Source organism: Rhyacophila brunnea, unplaced genomic scaffold, assembly GCF_057557595.1.
Source record: "Rhyacophila brunnea isolate RB1 unplaced genomic scaffold, BYU_Rbru_1.0 scaffold_11, whole genome shotgun sequence".
In the NCBI taxonomy this organism is placed as follows: Eukaryota; Metazoa; Arthropoda; class Insecta; order Trichoptera; family Rhyacophilidae; genus Rhyacophila; species Rhyacophila brunnea.
This window is the reverse complement of record NW_028232763.1, coordinates 22,185,912-22,208,103: the sequence shown is the minus strand read 5'-3', so window position 1 is coordinate 22,208,103 and position 22,192 is coordinate 22,185,912.

Genomic DNA, 22,192 nt, shown 5'->3' with positions numbered 1-22,192 from the left:
TAACTATACCAGTTGAATTATAATCTTTTAAATATGTATCTAACAAAATAATTATGTAAACCTTTTTCATCAAGTTTCAAAGATTTCATCACATAACTTTCATAAGTTATCTCACGTTATTCGTTCGTGGGATTGCGTCGTCGTTGAGGCATACTTAGTACTGTGCTTAACTCATATTTTAAAATCTCACTATAATGTCATGTTTTTGGAGTAAAAAAAACTTGAAATACACCACTATTTATTTTATAACTTAATATACTCACATTGTTATAATATCTTACGCCAAAAAAGTAATTATATATATTTTTTTAAATATATTTTACGCATAAAAATAATTTTGTGATTTATCAATATCTTTAAATATAGTAGGTAACAAACTTAACGTACTTTGAAAGTATAAGTACCTATCGATAACACGAACTTATGAATGTTATACCTAAAAATAATATATATATACTGCATATAATAACTTTCTAGTCAAAGATTATAAAGTCAAAATGATCGACATAAAATAATTATATCTTCTTCCTCTCTCTTTGCCTCTCTACTTGCAGTATGCTTCCCTATCTTGGACCAGACAATGTTTAATGAGTTTATCTACTTACGGATATTACATGGTCAAGAAAATCTCCTTCAACATATTAAGCTTCTATTGATTATGCCCTCCTGTTTTGAAAGTTAGAGCAAATTATTCTTCTCACTGAGGAAAATATGGCCTAATCATGCAGTTTTTTGTCACTTAATAGTAGCTAGCTTCTGTTATCTTATTGGCTCATGTTAAAACCTATTTATTGATAGTGTGTTCAGTCTAGGATATCTACCCCTGTATAAATATATGAGAACTTTGCCATTCTTGGTCGTATTGATATATGTATCCATGATAACTGTCATGGAAATCAGGAGCATCACTTGTTTTTTCTCTCAAATTACAGAACTAACCTACCATTTCTGATGCCAATGGGAGGGTAATAACTCTATTTAACCAAATAGCTTCGAATATTGATATTTCACGTACGTATGAATCGGCTCTTTTCCTTTGTTTTTTAATACTGTTTAACGGCCCACATGCCCAACGTAGATCAAAATGGAGTTTTTTTGGTATTTTCAAAGCATTAGCCTAAACATTCCTTAAAAAACGATTTTTTTTCGGTTCGGCATATGTTCAAACACGCGCATTAACATGATCTTACTCCCTATTTCGGTTATAGTTTGTCAATTTATGGCTATGGCCGTACATTGTAGCCTTATTACTGGGAAATGCCAATAGAAATGGCGTATTTCAAAAAAATACTACCTTATTCTTAGGTCAATAATTATTATAAAACAATCAACAAACAATAAATATATTTTTTATCGTAAATATTTCACTATAATAATATCAACGTAAATTTTACTAATGGTTTTATAAATGCATTTAAAAACTAATAAATCTAAAAAATCTTAACACCACTGCACATGGATGTACTGCATGACTACATTCTAAAACATTAGATCGAGAGGTTTAAAAAAATACTTTTTTATGTAATAAAAATACTCTATGCAGTCATCAAAGGATAATAAATTATATAAATAGATCATATACAACGTTTAAGGAATGTTCAGGCTAATGCTTTGAAAATACCATACAACTCCATTTTGACCTTCGTTGGGCATGTGGGCCCTTGATACTATTTTTTTTTTCATATTTTCATGGTGTGGACATTTTGAATTTGAATTTTGTAAAGTTACGTTCGTGTGAATATAAATTTAGATTCTAATATAAAATATTGAGGTTCAATGTTCTAATTTGAATTAACAAGAGTACACGCATGGAGAGACTTGGTGAAGATTCTCGAAGCTTTTAATACTCGTACATTGTAGAAATTACATAATTTAAAAAAAATCTCAGAAACATAGATATTATAAAAAAAAAATAGAAATAAGTTCGACTGAGTGAGACTCGAGCTATCGATCCGTCTATGATTCATGCGAATTATTTCTTATATTCACGTTTAAACTGAGGTATTTCAAATTCTACTACTACCTTTTTTCTAGATTTTTATTCTAATATGTATGTTTGTCAGTTTTTTTTAATGATGTTATGTCTATAATAAAAAATACAATATTCTTGAAACCTTGTATAATATATTCAATAATTATTTTTAAAAAAAATACGATTTATAGAAATCGCAACAAATGCATAATGATAACATTTAGTAGATACTAAAACGATTTCTACAATAATTTACTAAGATAGATTGAGTGTAAACCAAGATTATGCACCAACTAATTTGAATAAGATAACTACATGAATATTAATATAAAAAATAATAATTTTGTATTTACCTTTTTTACAGGTACAAAAAATAATACTTCGATAACAAATTACGTTTTATTTCACAAGATTTTTAAATATAATAAGATTATCTATCAAAATAGTGGTTGAATAGTTCGTATAATTATTATTACATATTAATTTATTAGATGTAATCGAAAGAGATAACATGTTTTTTTCGTCATAAAACATGTCAGTAACAATTTATCATTACTTCAATTAACGCCATTTATCATAATCATAGAGATAGGTCTCTTGTATATTATAAACTTACCCTTGTGCATACCGGTGTACTTGTCCTTTAGCACCGTAAACTCATAAATCTTCCCAAACTCTTCAAACATAGGACGCAAATCTTCTTCTTCCAAATGTCTCGGAATCTGTCCAACAAATAACTTAATCGCATCTCTGCACATCGATAGCGAAGATACCGATACCATTTGGTCTTCTTCACTACCAATTTGTGCTGCTTGCTGTGAAGGACTTGTTTGTTGTGAGGCAAACATTTGTGCAAGATGGCCGTCTCGTGTGGCCTGGTGCATTTGGTTAGTCATTGATGACTGTATAATGCAATTGGCATTTATATTTGGCGGGGAACCAGCAAAGTTGAGTATTGTTTGTCCAGGGTCACTACCAGCTATTGGTACTGGGGTACTTCCATAACCTGGTGGAGTATTCAGTGATATCAGTGCCGGATTCATCATAACAGGTGGTTGAGGAATCAGCATGACACTTTATTTAAAACCGTTATGTCAATTATTCTCTTATTTCTTTAAAAACTATATTAATAAATATAATATTATTTGTAACTAATAATTATTATTCATTTTGACGGATAAGACTAGCGTAAATTAATTAATGATATATTTAAATCAGTCTTACGTTTATATTTTGTGAGTAAGTACAATTAAATATATTTATTTAGATTTGCGTTATGAGGCACAGCTTAAATTCCTGTATTTTGTTTATTAATTTTGGCACATTAATATATTATTTATTTTAGATTTATCTGTTTATTTATATGTTTGTATGAGTATTTTAATTAATATTTTAAGTATTGTCTATAGTGTAAAAATAGTTTTTAATATTTTGATTATAATATTAGTAATAGTTGAGCAATTAAGCAAAGTGGACCTGAACTGCACCCTTGTTAACCTTTAATTAACTGTATTTACTCTATAATTTCAAGGAGTTATTTTTAATAAATATCAAAGGGTAGATACCCCGTTCGCACGCGAGCGATTTCGAGTCGTACAAACGAACGCCGCTTTTCATATAATAATACACCCTTCACCCTTTCATTGCGGGGACCAATGTGTATGGGGCTGTTCACGTAAACACCGCAGTTTTGACAAGGTTTGTGTGAGTTATATGCCGGCGTAACGCGTAAAAATATTGATTAGTTAGTTTGCATAATATATAGATGAAATGTTATATTATTGCACGACAATCACATGTGGTTCTATCAAATATATTTGGAGATTTCTATACCGTCGTATAAAACACACAACTTTTTGTGAAGTTTTTTCAAAGTTATATAGTCCAGTGTAACAATATTTCAAGGTCACAGAATGTTTTCGTTATACTAATCCGTAAAATAATCACATTTAAATATTACTTATTATAATATATTTTGAGGTAGAATCACAATATTAAAATGACTAGAATGAGGAATTTTATGTTTTGATAAATAATTAACCCAACTACTTGACTAATTTGTACTTATTATCTGTGCTCATAAAATGTAAATTTACATATTTTAAAATAGTAAGTTACTTGTCACAGGAATATTTATTTTTTATCACAGTTCACAATGTTTGTATGTTTATGTCATCCACGAAACAAAGCAACGCTAACGTTATCACGGAAAAAAATCACTTAGTTATATTTACACATATATTTTAATGCACAATATTAGGGTGAGTGTAATGTTTTAATTGATTTTCGTGATATGCATTAATTTTAAAAAATACAGGAAAATATTATATTTAATTTAATTTGTACGTTTATTTTATTAATTGTTATGACTAGTAAACAACATTTAAGATCATTGATTTTAATATTTTTAAATTTAATATTAGATAATTATTAATAATTAAGGTATAAATTGTAAATTACTATCTATGTTTATATATTAATGACTAATTTGTGCGACTAGGATAAACAACTACAAGACTCCACTCAACTAAAACATTCTATGAATGCACTATGTCACGTCACGCCACGCAAATCCATGCCACGTCACGAGAAAACACGTCCACAAAAAAAAACGACACACGACACAAAACTGACGAACACAAGGACAACAAAACTGCCGTGCTTGCGTATCTAGGTTCACATGTCCACTAACCCAAAATACTACGTCATCACCAGGCGCAGCAAGGAATATCCAAAATTTTCTTTTTCACTCCCTCTCCCTCTTAACATTACACCAGGATGGCCATGGGTGGCGGCCGCACGAGCCAAACTATCCCGGCAATACGAACAGTGCAACAAGTTGGAAAAAATATTAGCAAAGTATTTTTTAAAGTTTTCAAAGTTTCCTCAAAGGCTATTCATATTTTTAACTGCTCGCATAAAATGAAAGCACGCACATTTTTTATGAAACAAAGTTTCAACAATATGACGTGAAAATTTTACTTAGGATTTTCATTTAATCCACATTTTTTTATAATATGTCTTATTCAATTATTTTACAAACAGAACAAACTAGATTAGTTGTTTTACATTTTAAAAATGTATGTATGTATACGTATATACAAACACGCGATACAATATGCTAAAGCACTATTACGTGGATACAATACTCATGTTGTTTATTTAATAAATATAATATATGTTTGAATTCAGATAACGATGTCAAAAGTTAATATACAAACTTCGTAAAACTAAAATTTAGATTTCTCAACACTGTTGAGGAGTATTAATTAAGGTCCACATTGATATCTTCAATTTGTATTATATTCGTACGTTATCCACAATTGTAATTAGGTTATAACAATTAATTGAATTTTTTTTGAGAATATTTTATTGAACATTAAATGCAAACGCACACACGGTGGTCAGATTTGTAATGCGGCCAAACCTGAAACACTGAGTTGAGTGTTCTATTCCGCGACATGTTTGATTAAGTTAATGGCTTACAACAATTATTATTCGTCATAAAATAATGTATATCAATAATACGCACTGTATGCCGGCCAATATACTCCACAAATGAGCAAAAATGGTACATTAATTAAAAACTAAATGGAAAACTGCTTATTTGTATCAGAAAATATTAAAAAAAAAAATGTTTGAATTCTTACCATTTAATAAATTTTATTATTTTTATAAATAATATTTTATACTATTTTTACATCTATATAAAAGGTAAACAAATGCACCACCACTGCCAACTGAGCTAGGTTAGGGTTTGGAACAGAGGGTTGGGGTGGATGCATGTGCATCGGAAGAATAAATCGGGAGAGGACGGCCCGGGGGAAGGGGCACAGAAGGGGAGGGTAGCCGCGAGTGATCTCACCCCCTGCTTCGGTTTGCACCCAACGCAGTGCACGCACACTCACGCACGCGGCCCTCCCCCACTCTCATTCTACCTCACCGATTGACGCACACTCACGCGTAGAACAATCGCCCTTGACAGGTCCTGCTATAGAGAATTTTTAGGCCCTTATCGTAGTGACAGTATTTTTAAAAATCATTAAAAATATCACGTCTATTCTAAAAAAGTACATAAAAAAGAAAAACATAATAAGTATATTTTTTTTCTTAATATGCAAAAACTTTTGTACTACTTACTTTATTTTGCAAATTTAAATTATATTTAAACAATTTATGTTAAGTTTTTATTTTTGTTTATACATAATAAAATTATATAATAATTTATGTAAGATTGCTCAATTTTTTAAAAACCATTTTATATAAAACAAATATAAATTAGTACATGATTATAACATATTTGATAATATAAAAAAACTTATATACCTAACGAATAATGTGAAATATAATAGTATTACATTTATAAAAATATATATTATTTTATAAGAGGCTTGCACTACTAAAAAACTGGTATAGTAAACTGTAATACTTCAAAAACATACATATATTATTAAAATAATATTATACATTATATATTTAACCAAAATAGTACTTCAAACGATAATCATCGAGTACCGGGTACTGTCCTTTAAAATTGTGTATATTCAATCAAATTCATTTTTTATTTCTGTCCGTTATTATTTATTTTAACAAAAAATTGTTCATTTATTACATATTATTATACAATATTTTATTATTAAGTTTATATTAAATAAATAAACACACTGATTACACATCTTTTCAAATATAAATAAACTAATAATACTTTCTCTGTAATACATAATATTATATATAAACATTTTCGCCAAATATTACGAACTGTTTAAAATACGACCCAAAATGAGCGTTCGGGGAATAAACAGAGCGTCCGAAATTCGCACCCTTTATGATAACGCTGATACCTGCGATAAAACATCGGCCCTGGCTTCCGACTGGCCCTGCTGTAGGACGCAAGTGCGCAGCTTTGCATCCCCAAACCAACCCCTGTGTAAGTGTAGCACCATTGCGAAAAGGGTCGCCCGATAGGGGGAACCTGTTTGATATGAGAAATAAGTATTGCATCGTGCGTTGAACTTCGCTTCAGCCGCACAATCTATATTGATTTTTTCTCGCTCTCTTCCCATTCATTCATCCAATCGAACATTGTTATCACTCAGTTGGGCTTTTTGCAAAGTTAGAAATTATGCAAATAATTCTCCATTGTCATCAACCGGTCCCCGTTTCTTTGTGAACGTTGTGTTAAATGTAAGTCAGTGATTGTTTGCGTTTATGACTTCAATATACATTTATTTTATTAAGGTTATTAGTAGGTTGTCAGCTATTTTTATAAACCTATGATTTTAAATACCTATAAAAATCTGCCATACACCAAAAATATAATATTTGATCCGACAAACGTATTATTAAATTCAAAATCATGAATTAACATAGATAAATTTTTTATTTGTAGATATGGTTATTAATATTTAAAATACGCAATCATTAAAATTATATAAAATATAAAAAGAAGTGGATTTTTTTTAAATACCTCAAATAGTGTATAATGTACAAATACAGATCGATGGTTAGCTTAGTGGTATAATGAAATTTTTTTTTAAATTTTATTTCTGTTGCTATAAAATAATTTTTTGGTTTTGTTTTTTTTTCTACTAGATTTACCTGTACTGTTTATTCTAAATATCATGTTTTGAACGTTTTGAAATAATAATTTATTATGTGCTCAATATGTTTCTTTTAAATAAATAAATAATCGATCGCCCGAAAATTGTAAGATACGAGATCGAATTCAACTTTTTTATATAAATGGCAAAATATAATAATGTCAAATATATTTCAAATGCACGATATTTTCTATTTGAGTGACTCTAGTAATTTACTATATAAAACATCTGTGATAAATAAAACAACTATTGACTACAATTCTAATTTAGAAAATTTAATACAATAATCATTACATACCTACAATGAATTTGTAAAATGAAGTTTTACAAGTACATAAATATATTACATTTTTTATATCAAAACCATTATTATGACCGAAATCTTTAGGTTTACTGTAGCATCGTATTTCAATAATTTTTTTCTCTTTTTTCTGTTGCATTTTTCAACTGATTATACACTATTATTTTATGATTTTAAATATCTGAAAACTGTACTCTTTCACACGTCTCAAGGCGTGATTAAACAGTTATTGGCATCAAAAAAAGAAATCTTGCTAAAACAACTTTAATATATTTCGTATTACTGCGAATAAAAATCTAACACAAAAATATATGACAATTATTCTGAAAGCAAAACACCGTTCCGTGTTTAAGCTCAGTGAATCATTGCACAACTCAACTGTAAATTAACATTTTCTTTCATAGTTGTAATATTTTCTAATATCCCTTTCATACTTTCATTTAAATTGTTTTGTGAGATTTCCGTTATTCCATGTTTTGTATGTATGTAAAATACCCTTCGTTTTTACTGTTATACAATAAATTAAAATATGTCTCCGTAAATTCGAATTATATTATTTTTAATGTGTTTATATTATTAATAGTGGTAGATATATTATGATATAAATTATATCGTTGTTTGTAAGACACTTTTCGTAAAGTTAATAATAACTAACCACGATGGCCGAGCGGCTAATGTGTCGGCTTATAATATCGTGGATTCCATGTTCAAATTCTGGATCTGCCAAATAGATATATTATTTTTCGATGTGTGTTTGGAGTCAGAGTATGGGCCTAATTGGTTGAGCTAACATCTCAATCTGTTAATACAACATCCAGTCTGTGGAGGCCCATATGATCCTTTCAGAATCGAACATGGTGAAGTAGTAGTAGTATAAAATACAAAACAATGACAACGTATTATTAAGATATTGTGGACCTAATAAAAATAAAAAAATTCCATCACTAATTTAAAGTCAAATATAAGACTTATTCATGCATTATCACTTAAAACTATGATATCATGAATATTTCTTTAAATATGCGCTGTCACCAGATGTAGAGATCAGTGTGCCAGCACTGTGCGATTTGTTGTATTGCAGCTGCTGTTATAACATAATTATTACATATTATCTTTTGTAGCGTGTCTGCTCACGAAGTTTATATATCTGTTGACGTACTTTTTCTCTTTAGCATAATAACCCACCTTGGTCTCTCTAGATATTTAATTCTATTTTTATGTTATTATTGTAAGTAGGTACTCTCTTTTATCGGCGTACCTTGCAACGCGGGCTGAATGCCGCGGGCATAATATTTATTTAACCTACTTAACTATTTTCAGTAATAATTTCGTATAAGTAATAATAATTATGAATAAATTAAAGAGCAGCTTTAAAATACCATATTTTAATGGTATAATAACCAGTATCTCTAAAAATATTTCTAACATGACGTGTCTACTGTTATGGCAGTGTTGTCAGTCCACATTCTCTTGCAGTGCGTAAGGCGCTGGGCTTCTACCCGAGAGTTCTGGGTTCGATTCCCGATGAGGACTCAATATTTATGTGTTTTTTAAAGCCTGGTTGTTTGCGATTGTTCAAAATTACTAACAACTGCCTTGTACGAAAAAGCAAGGACATGGTTATTAATAATTCTAAAAAAAACTCTACTTTATAGAAATGTAATGGAATAAAAAATGTGTTTTTCATTCATTTATAAATCAAAATAAATTATTTATTTAAAGATATATTAGATAGATTTTTTTATTTGAGATAATATAATATTTATAATAATATGTTACTTAGCTTAAATGTTTATATTATTGTCAATATAGTCAAGGATATGTATGTAAAAATATATTACGCTTTATTTTGAATTGAATTCCATTCAAAGTGTTTGGGAGTAATTGATTCGGTTTTATTAGGAGTGGCATTTTATATTTCATCCAATTTGATCATTGACTCTCCACTTTCCTTATCTAACATACCCACCTGCTCCAGAAATGCTTGTCAATCTACCGTTTCTCTTTCCTCCTCTTCAATAGAGATAAACTGTAGAGGGTCTTTATCAGAAAGGTTCTCAAAGTATCGAGTATTTTTTTTTGTGCTTACATCATTTCGCGCAATTTATTCACATCTCTTATTACGTCAAAAAACAACATAATAATTATTATATCAGTTAAAAAACTAATTAAAGACTTTTGAAAGACGTTGAATCTCTTGAAAAAATCTAAATAATACTCAGGTATTATAAAAATTTATTCACCGTTCAATAAATTTATGTGGGTAACTTTTTTTTCAGAAATAATGAATTTTAAATTATTGAATGATAGAACACTATATTTTTATTTGCGCTGTAAATTCGTCACTGATTTTTTATAATAAGGCTATACTTCAGCTGAGGCATAGTCTAAAACGATCGTGACTACGCGACGCGCAGATTGTGCAAACGAAGCGTGACGAACAAAACATAATTTATCATAAAAATTTAACATGCGTCCATTTAATGTTTGGTTTATTGTTATTTAAGTAATAATAATAATATATTCATTGGCATGTAACTCCGCCTATAGTAATAGGGAACGACTCTACCTACGCTATGGCCGGTCCCAAGCCCGGATAAAGGAGGAGGGTTTGTCGTAGGGCTAATCACCCAACACGGTAAAAAAACTCTGATTACGAGTACGAACACCAAAACAACTGCCTTGGACCCCGGACTCCCCATAAACCAACGACCCAAGCAAATAATTAAGGACAAACGATTATTTGTACAATGTGGCACATGGAACGTACGCACTATGTTGCAGCCGGGCAAGATGGAGGAGGTTGAATTGAATTGCATAAGTATAAAATGAGCATGACTGCATTGCAGGAAATAAGATGAGAGAGCGCAGATTTCATAAACAAGAGAAACTACACTTTGTTTTACAGTGGATCTGCAGGTACACAGGGTCGCTATGGAATTGGGTTCTTAATCAGCTCTGATATCCGCAGCGCAGTACTAGGATTTGAGCCAATTAGTGAGAGATTATGTAAACTTAAACTGAAAGGTACACTTTTCAATATTACATTCATCAACGTTTATCCCCCAACTGACGATGCAACCGAGGAAATTAAGCATAGATTCTATGAAGATCTGCAAAGAGCCTGCAAAAAAGTATCCCCACATGATGCTCTAATTATCTTGGGAGACTTCAATGCAAAAATTGGAAAAGAGGAAGCATTTAAAGAAGTAGCTGGGCAGCACAGTTTGCATGAAACGACTAGCGATAATGGTGAACGTCTATGCTTTTTAGCGGCTACAAATAATTTAATAAATAGTAGTACATGGTTTAAACATAAAAATATCCACAAAGAAACCTGAAAAATACCTGGAAGTAATACATGCAACCAAATAGATCACATTTTTATATCGAAAAGAAGAGCGACAACAGTGGAGGATGTGCGCGTCTGCAAAGGAGCTAATTGCGATTCTGATCACTTCCTGGTGAGAGCAAAATTAAAACAAAAAATCTCCTTAATACTGAAAAAAGAAGGCCAGAGAAGAACTAAATGGAAAGCTGAAAAATTGAGGGATGAAGAAATTTTGGATAAATACCAGAAATCTATAGAAAAAAACTTAAAAATGACTTTAATAACCGATGATGTGAATGTGGACTGAGAAAATACAAAAAACTGTATTATCACGAGTGCCACAGAAATTTTGGGGGAAAATAAAGCAAAAATAGATGCAGGATGGTTTGATGATGATTGCAGGCAAGCATTATTTGAAAAAAATAAAGCAAGGAAGAAATGCCTACAAAGGAAAAAGCGCCAAAATTACAAAACTTTTAAAGAAAAGAGAAAAAGTACAACAAAGCTCTGTCGAGAGGAAAAGCAAATAAATGCTCAAAAGATACTCCAAGACATAGAATGTCAAAGAAGAAACAATGATCCCAGAAAAATTTACAAGACTCTTCGAAATCTAACGAAATCCTATCAACCCAGATTAAACTCCTGTAAGGATAGTAAAGGAAAAATGCTGATCGAAAAGGAGGACAATATGAAAAGATGGAAAGGCTATTTCACAACACTTTTAAATAGTAATGATCATGAGGAAACGGAAGAAGTATTCTTCCACACTGCTGAGAAATTTATTGATGAACCTACTCTGCCTGAAGTAATAAGAGCATTAAGAACGCTGAAAAACAATAAAGCACCTGGAACCGATAGGATAACAGCCGAGTTGATAAAGAGCAGTGGCCCAACACTGGAAGCAAATATCCACAAGATAATTCTCAATATTTTGGAAAAAGAAATTTTACCTGAAGAATGGAAGATGGGTATAATCGTGCCTATTCTGAAAAAGGGAGACAAAATAATGTGCGATAACTAGAGAGGGATCACAATTCTAAACGCAGCTTATAAAGTTTTCTCATCTGTACTGTATAGCAGGCTAATGATCTATGGTGAGGAAATCCTGGGAGAATACCAATGCGGCTTCCGACCAAATAGATCCACCATAGATCACATTCATCTCATGAGGAAAACTATGGAGAAAGCGCACGAATACAACCTGACACTCCACCACCTGTTTATTGATTTTAAACAAGCTTTCGACAGCGTGAATAGGGATAAAATGCTGCAAAGCTTAAAATGCTGGGAATTCCCTTGAAACTAGTAAAGCTAATAAAAATCACACTGACGGATACTCAAGCAGTTGTCAGTGTGCAAAATGAGCAAACTGAAAGCTTCAAAATTGAATCAGGTGTGAGACAAGAGGATGCGCTATCCACATGGTATATGGTCAGCACACGCGATCAGGTACCTCTGCAGAATATAGACATAGGACAGCATGTATATGAAGGGGTGGACAAGTTCACGTATCTCGGATCCAGCCTAAATACCCAAAATAAGACAGCCGAGGAGATAAAAATCCGCCTTATCTGCGGGAATAAATACTGGCATGCCTACAAGCGACTAGTGGGGTCGAAAATTCTAGGCCGAAGAAGTTAACTTCTAATTTATAAAACAATTATAAGGCCAGTGGTCACTTATGGCTGTGAGACTTGGTGCTTAACTCAAAACGAGAAAAACAAATTAGCTGTCTTCGAGCGCAAAATACTCCACAAAATCTTTGGACCCACGTTGGAAAGTGGGAACTATAGAATAAAAATGAACCACGAGTTGGAAGAGCCGATTGAACAGCAAACAATCATAAGATACTGTAAGTCCCAAAGACTACGATGGGCGGGACATATGGAGAGAATGCCTGAAGTTAGAGCGCCAAGGATCATGACAAAGTGGCTACGCCAACGGAAGAGACCCAGAGGCCATCCAAGAAGGAGATGGGCTGACGCCGTAGAAGTGGACTGGCTTCATATAGGAAGACCCGGTAATTGGAGAAGTGTGGCGAGAGACCGGAGTGAATGGAGAGCGGTTGTGGAGGAGGCCAAATCCTACCCCGGGATATAGCGCCGTGGAAGAGACTCATTGGCATGTTTTGTTTTTCGGGTAAATACGTAACATTTTTTAGTCATCTTTGCATGGTTTAAGAATTAATTCCTCCGACGCCATCACAAAACAAATTGACATGCTCACAGGTCAACTATTGCTCTCTGACTGGCAACACATGCAAAATTACGTTCTACCTATTGTTGACAATTATTTTCCATTTCACTGAAGTATGCTCTTAATAATTTATGATATATTCAAAATTGTAACATGCAGAATATGCGCGATTTTTTTGGTTTATTGTAGAATTTTGTTTTTAAGGAGAAAAAACTACAAAAAAAACCAATGAATAACGGGACAAGCAAACGTATTTATGTAATAAAGGTCACCGAGATGATTAAATTGCAATGGGTAAGATATTTTGCTCAGCCAGCAAATAATCAGCTTTAAAGTGGTATCCATGATGCACAGACGCACTCTTAAATCCTATGCATCGATAAACCCAAGGTCAGCGGAGTAACGTGGTAGTGAATAATGAGGAACAGAGGAGAGGCTTTTATCTATAAGTGGATTGACCCAAGCTGATGGTGATTTGGAGGTATGCATAATGTTAAGTTAAACTATAACAGTTAAGAAATACTAAGCATACTTAACTTTTGTTTCAGATGGTAAATATCAGTATCGCATCGTACCAATCGAAAACTGATTTGGAATAACGTTAGAATTATATCTGACTCTAGGGTTTCAGATAAGAAGTCAACAGGACGGAATAGAGCTGCGCCCTTATACGGGTAGGCTTATCTTTTCGATTTGTGCGTATACACATTTTCCCTTCTCGTGTAATATTTTGTAATTTCAAGGATAAAATTTAGAGTGTTTTCCGATCGTGAATTTTCGCCCTACAAGAATAGATTGTTGCGCAAAATAAATTACATACACTTATAAAAGCTCATTTCATCAACATATTATTATTTTACAAATTCATATTTAATATCACGGAGCTGTATAAAATATATTTATTATCAATAAGTTTTTATTCTTACAATAACATCTGGTTTAGATTAATAAGATAGAAAGATAGATAGAATTCGAAAGTCAACCACCATGGATAAATGTTTTTAAACCTAGTTTCATGTTATTATTAATATGCGGTCAGTCTACAAAACCCAAGAAATGTCCTTAAACTTTAACGCATATTAAGGAAAGAAATTAAATAAAAAAATATTTTTATTCAACGAATAATTAATAAGATTTAAGAATGTATAATTATATATTAAACATTAAAAACTTAATAAAGTAATATAAATAGAAAAAAACTTGCATCTACCTGGTAAAGCAAATTGGCTGGAATCCGAGATATGTAAATATTGGAACATTTGCAATTTGTTAATTGATTAATTTAAAATGCAAACAGTAATAGATTATTTTTGTGTATAGTAATAATATTTATACAACACATAAGACGCTGAATGGCAAGAATTGGGTCACTAAAGTCGAAAGCAATTGAATACATAGGTTGTAAAAATCAATATAAATTTATTGTTCACCAAATCTGCTTTATTAAATAACCGATGTAGGTACGTACATAAAGATAAATCGAATATGTATTAAACATGGCCGGTAGAATTAAAATATATGATAAGATTTGTATTAAAATATACGATGAGTCTTATAAGTAGAAAAACTTAAGATTACAAATAATGAAACATACTGCTTATCACTAAAAATATAAAGCTATTATTGTTATAAAGCTATTTTTATACCTATCCATAAAGCTTCTGTTTCACATTTTTCTCTCTGTATGTTTTGCTTGATGCTGTAATAATTAAACACATCCTTCGAGTTGTACGAAACACGCAGTGGGGGTTTGTAGGGGGTTGAGGGGAGCCTCGTTGAATCATGAATGTACCAGTACTCAAGGCAATATGCCCCTTGCCACCGGGAAGCAGGCTACAGTTTTAAGTTTAAATATTGAATGAACTGTCAGCAAAGGGGTCATTTACGAAATTATGCTCTGAAATTTATTAATTAACGCACGTAGATTAATTCTCTCCCGTACGTTTAGAATAATGAGGTTGGCTTTTTAAGTGATAAAAGTAAGCCACGAACTATTTTATTCGCATCACGTAATAATGTTGTTTTATTTAAATTTAGGGAAAAAAATAAAACACTTCATATCAGGTAAATATTTAAACATAATTTAGTTTTATAGTAGATATATATCATCAACATTCTTGAAATACATTAAATATTAACCACACTTATTTCAAGTATTAAATTGGCAAATGAAATGAAAAGAAAAAAATATTTTAAAATAAATACAATGCAAACATTTTTATATAGATCAGATTCGGAGCACATTATGTAAAAACAGTTTCATGACTATTACACGACTTATGTAGATAAATCGAGAGAACTTAGGGCTACTGTTAAACATATAAAATCTGAATATTTTGGCCATGTTAAAAAATATAATTAATGCTGATACTACAGGGAAGATGGTGAGTAGCATAGACGTGTTCTTAGGGAGATTGGTATAACAAAAGATTTCAGAAAATGTCGCCCTGGTCGTACTTGACTTCATAATAGAAAATATCACAACAAGAAGAATATTTTAATTCGAAAATATAATTAAAATCTTACCTTAACGTCATTTCTTAATAGACAACGATGGAATATGAGAAGTTCATCAGTTTCTTACCTGTAAAAAATAAAAATAAATATTTTAAAATGTATAACGGTATATTTTTCAATCTCACATTACATTACGAACGTACTTGCATTACTTGTTAATTTTCATATAGTAAATTTTCGTTGAATTGGCGTTTACATTGAGAAACTACTTTATATTGTTTTGGAAACAGATTTTTTTAATTATACAATTATTTAACTATTTACGCTGATAATAAATGTAAATATTCAGATAACCCAGGACATACCAATTATATTTTAATTTATTTATATTTTTAAACAGGTACTTTAGTCGAATGAGAGTTGTTCGAATATTACATCAGTTATCTGAATATGGGTTCATAGTCCAAAATCTTTTAAACATAAGTAGTTTTAATATGGCAGAATTCACAAAAAACGTTTTAAAACTATTAAATAATGTAGATAATATATTAATATTATATTTTTAATTTAAAATTCTTATTACATAATATTATACTAGAAGATAAAATATCCACAGAAAGTGTGTATTTGGACAAAAATATCACACTATTTACAAAAACACTATCGAGCTGTGGTGTGACTATTAGTTTAAATTTTAACCAACAAATATGTGTCCGCCGGAATTAATTGGAATAAATAACGCTGCACAATCCAAATGCATTTATATATCGATAGCTTTTATTTTAACCGACAGTATTTGTTTGAGTTGAACTATTGTATAAACATTTTAACTGTGCATAAGTTGTGTGCATCAAGCTTGTAATGGTATAAATTTGTATTATTTGCAACACACTGGCGGCGACCAATTTGTGTACAAATTAATATTTAATACCTTGAATTATTTTTTTATAAATATCAAAGTCGTTGTAATATAATAATAAAAAAATAGTTTAATGTTCTAGTTATTTCAGTTTACACAGTTTATTTTAGATAGTAGTATGACAGCCGATAAATCTATAAATTAACACATGTATTTGTGAAATTTAATATTACTAACTACAACTATAATAACAATATAAGTAACTCAATTTAGAGAGCGCTTATGAACAGGTATTAATTAATAAGGCCAATAGTTAAAATGTATCGCAATCAAGCATGGCATTTGTAGCATAGTGGTAATGCACAGACCGCGAAACCTCAGAGACATTGGTTCGATTGCTGCCGGGTGTCTTACTTTTTTCGATTTTTTTTTCCTTCTAATGGCTATATTTTCTCATGAGTGTTTTCAAAATTATGTATGATTAATATAATTAATATTATACCATTTTTATTTTGAACTTTTCATAATATTTTGACATATTTACGTCCATAATATGATTACATAGATAATCAATAGACACAAACTATCTTACAACTTCGTTTGCGTAATACGTTACACTTTAGGTATAGAACATTTGAATTTAGTAACATTCGTAGGGTCAAAAAAAATCACATGCATTAAAATAATCTAGAAAAATCAGATGTTTAAATAATGAATAAAGCTTTTTGTTATTGTATCAAGGCATCCAAGCTAATGGGCTCTATTTTATATTTATACCCTATTAAATGATATATTTTTATATGCCAATTTCTTAACTGTAACTGGAACTAATTATTTACCATTAAAGACAGAACACAAGACTAAAATTTAACGCACTATGTAAATTTTTGTATGTTTAAAAGAATATATATTTTTTTGTATTCTAGTTATGCTAGAGATTAACGACGTTTACGTTATTATACGAGGGTCCGTGTTCCAGACCTAGTGAAGTTATAATACATCTTTGTAATTTTCTCATGCCTGTGTATTTAACTATTTTTAACTAGGTACCTACTGCTACACTACTGTTATTTGAGCCTATTTATGGTTAATATTTGGAAATTCAAGCTTTATAATTATTATTTTATAAAATCTGTATTACTACAAAACTAGAGAGAAGTAAACTGAATCAGAAACAATTAATTATTGACAATATTTTTCTTAGTCTAATTTAAAACAAAAAAACGAGAAGCTGAAACAGATAAATCAGAAAATGTTAGCCTCCAACGAATCATACCTGTCACTGCAGCTAATTCGAAAGTCCAACAATGATAGAAACTGCCATTAGCATAGAGAATCGGTAGCTTATGCTAATAATGAACTAATAATAACATATTATGGATGATGTTGAATCCACATATAATAATACATAGTTTTTACAATGGATCAATGGAGTCGACCTAATTCTTAATCAAAACATAGCGTATGGAAGGGACGCCAACTATATATTATACTAGACTGAGACCTCTGAAAAGAAGATTCTGCAGAACATATTATGTGAATCAGTCAATAAGAATAGTATGTATACAACCAGACATAACTATGAGTTGTAGTGAGTGTACAAGAATTTTAAATTGGAACACTTTTAAAGCTTATTTTTTAGGCATACGATATGAAAAATAAAACCAGTAGTAAATACATGGATGTGTTGGAAGGAAGCGATGAACAGCAGTGTAACAGCTATTCTCAACGTCAATGACCAGTAGTAATATCATAATACTTGTACCTATTATCAATTTCCATAATTATTAATGTTATGAAATATAATCCCACCTAATATTATACTATATTATTTACTTAGTTAGTTACTTACTTACTTAGTTATTGTAACAAATTGCGGATTAAAATGCGAAATATTTTTTTAAATATAAAAATATTATCTATTAGTCGAAGCACATGAAATAAAAATGTAAATTTTTATACAGCAAACTCGTTGAGATTGCATTATTTTATTTTTGTGCTACAAAACAATTTTCTTGCGAGTCATAAATTAGTGATTTGACGTAGTTAAAAGAGGGGTAGGCTGTTGACGTATTCGGGCCAGGACCCCCTGTCCACTCGCTGTCACTGCGGATGACAGCGCCAGATGTCGGTGGCGCGGAAAATTATTTACAGTCATTTATTGCGGAAAATTTGTACCTACCTATGAATGTATCTACCATCCACTGAGCTTAGTGAAAAATTGGAAACATTAAAAACGGTGCAGTTAACAGTAAAATATATTTTAACGCAACACTAAAACCATTTCAATGATACGAGTGCATTTGCAAAATTCATGAATTCGTTTCGGCGCGATAAAAAAATGATAATTTATTATCCAACAAACAAAAAATACATAACTTAAAAACATCACTATTCACTCCGCATTTAAAAGCAAACATATTCAAATCGCTATTTATACTTCGCACCAAAATAACATTTAATTCGTTTCGAGAATATCCCATCATGGCCTAATGGTAGATAATTGCTTGATATATTTACATTAGTGTAATATTAGTAGTTAGTAGTGAGTTTTATTTATATAAAATATATGCATCGAATTTATTGTTTAAGTTCATATAACTAATAGTACAATAATAATTCTTAAGGCACTGAAATAACGTGTGGCAAATAAACTACGAGCATATAATAAATGCAAGATTTTCATACTTGACAAAAATCACCTAAGTGTGATAAACACTGTCTCCTTTACATTTAAGATGTATATGTTTTACCGCTCGCCATGACATTAGGTAAAATAAAATTCTGTGCACCAGATTCGAATGTAACGCAAAATGTTATCGTGTACTCATTTTATTACTATTTTTCACAACATCGCGATGAGCACGGTGGCCAAGCGGTCTAAGGTTGGAGTAATTGTATAAAAATTGAATTGAAGTTCTGTTGGCGTGGGTTCGAATCCAACTGCCGATAAATATTTTTATGAGTATTTTATTTTATTACTAATATGACGTATTTCTTAAATTATTAATTTATATTTTTAACCTTAGTAAGACAAATACACGTTAATAAGTGAATAGTAGAATAAAGTTTAAAAAATATTCTACTATTTGTATAAAAACTAAAATTGTCTATGATTTAATGGAATTTTTTGACTGTCATCTAATATGACTTGGATTAGGGTTTAATTTAATTTTAAAAAGTAACAAACACTATTAATTTGTCGGTAAGCTTTTGGGAAACCGGGTAAAAAATCAATTTTGAAAAAATATTTGGTTAGTGGGTAAATGCTGAGTACCTCCGCTACATGGAAGTACATTGGAATGTAGATATGTGTCTTCAATTGCTCTCAGACATATACATTTTCCAATGTACTTCCACACACATATAGCTGTTTGCGTACTGTCTGATCACAAAAAATAGACGATAACAGGAAGTCGCTATGCTATCGTCGAGTTATTATATGTAGAAGACTTCTCAGTCACGTAGGTACCTGTTATGACGGTCAACGCGTGCTAGAGGCATGTAAAAATAATGTATCCAAAACCAAAAGATTACCAATAATCATTTACTCCTGATCTTTTCTGACATATTTTATGATAAAATGCTTCAAATTACGTAAATTGATAGATCCGTACTCTACGGGAGCGTAAAATTAAATGATAAATTTGGAGGTTTTCCTCATTTTAAAACGGAAGTGCGATTAACTGCACTGGAGAGGATTATTAATTAGCAATTTTAACACTATTGTTCGACAATAGTTATCTTTTCTGATTTGCTGATGTAAAGCGACAATGTATCGTACGTCATTTTATATGTGTGATTCTGTGTAATCTTAAGATCTTTATAACTTACGATAACGAGATCATCGTAGATATTGTATATTTCTTGTATAAACCAGTGCCGTCATATTATATTTTCGCACATTACCCCAAAAATATATCTGGATACCTTACGCTCAAGAATAATAAAGTATATGATCCATATTTCAGCTACGTACGACAACATCGACCTCAAGTGATGGATAGATGTGTTTTATAATTAATATACCACGCAGAGATTTTTTTTGAAAATATTTATTTCAAAACAAAGTACTATACACTAAAAAACAAAGTACCTATTAACGTTCAAATAATTTTAATAAATGTACATTATTTTGAAATACCTCAAAAACATAGCTGTTTAAGAGAATCATCAAAAAAATATGACGCCGAAGGGATTCGATAAGTAGTTTACTAAATTATTTTTTTTTCTTAATATGAAAAAAGCTGCATTGTTAAATCTTGTGAATTATTCGTTGAATAATAAAAATAATTTATGAATGTGTTACCAACTAAAAATATATATTTTATCGTATAGTTAGTAGTTGATTAAATGAATTATGTACATACGTTATTATTGTATTACGTATAATCAACAAAAGGTGTTTTTATTTTATGTATGGGTATAGTAATTTCAAATTCTACACTAATACTTTTTCCGTATTCCGAAACGTCGAAACCAATTTAACATTTTTCTTTAATCTGACCGCGTATAAGGGCGGGCATTGCTTTTGTAATAAAAAAAAGTAATAATCCACAAATTTGGCGTGCAAGTGGAATTGGTTCTTTCGGTTTTTTCCATACTCACATCCCATTTACATGGTTATGGAATAATGCTAATTACAAAAATTCTACAAAGCTTTGTGGCGAAGGACGAGTTACGAGCAAAAAGAACGTGAATATATGTCCATATTATGTAGAAACATTTTTTGATTAACCGATTTATATTTTCATTTAAAAATAAATGTTCTTTTTATAATGTTAGCTCTTTTAATATTATTTTTCAACATAAGTAATAATTATATGTGCTTACTAAGTATCTAATGTATATGTTTGTAAGCATGTTATGTCTTATGATCAATAACTATAGGCACCGTCGTACAAAAGTAATATTCAAACAAATACAACATCAATTCAATTGACATCACATTGTTTGTGAAAACGTGTTTTTTAACCAAATAAATTAATAAACTAAAGTTAGATAATACAATATTCACTTTCTTGGTATAAAGGTGATGCATTAATAATTAACATAAATCAAAATATCTGACATAAACAATAATTGATAGTTTACACCATTAAAATATAGATAATCTGAAAATACATCTGATTTATATATTACTATATATCCTATAAAAAATACAACGTTCAATGGGACTTGAATCTGTAACTACTAGATTTACGCCAATGTGCTTTATCAATTAAACTATTGTCATCTTTCTTATTTACAAAAATTTGACATTTTTTTACAAACAAATAGTCAAACAATTACAAGATTTTCTTTTCTAATTTGTACGACAAAGCATTGCAAAATAATTGAATGTAATTTTTCTGAAAATAAAATAGTATGATAAAGAACCGACATTAATTTTAAATATATGTTACATATTGTACATTTCTCAGCTCGGAAAATATTATATTATTATATAGTATTTTAAATTGGTTTGAAAACATTT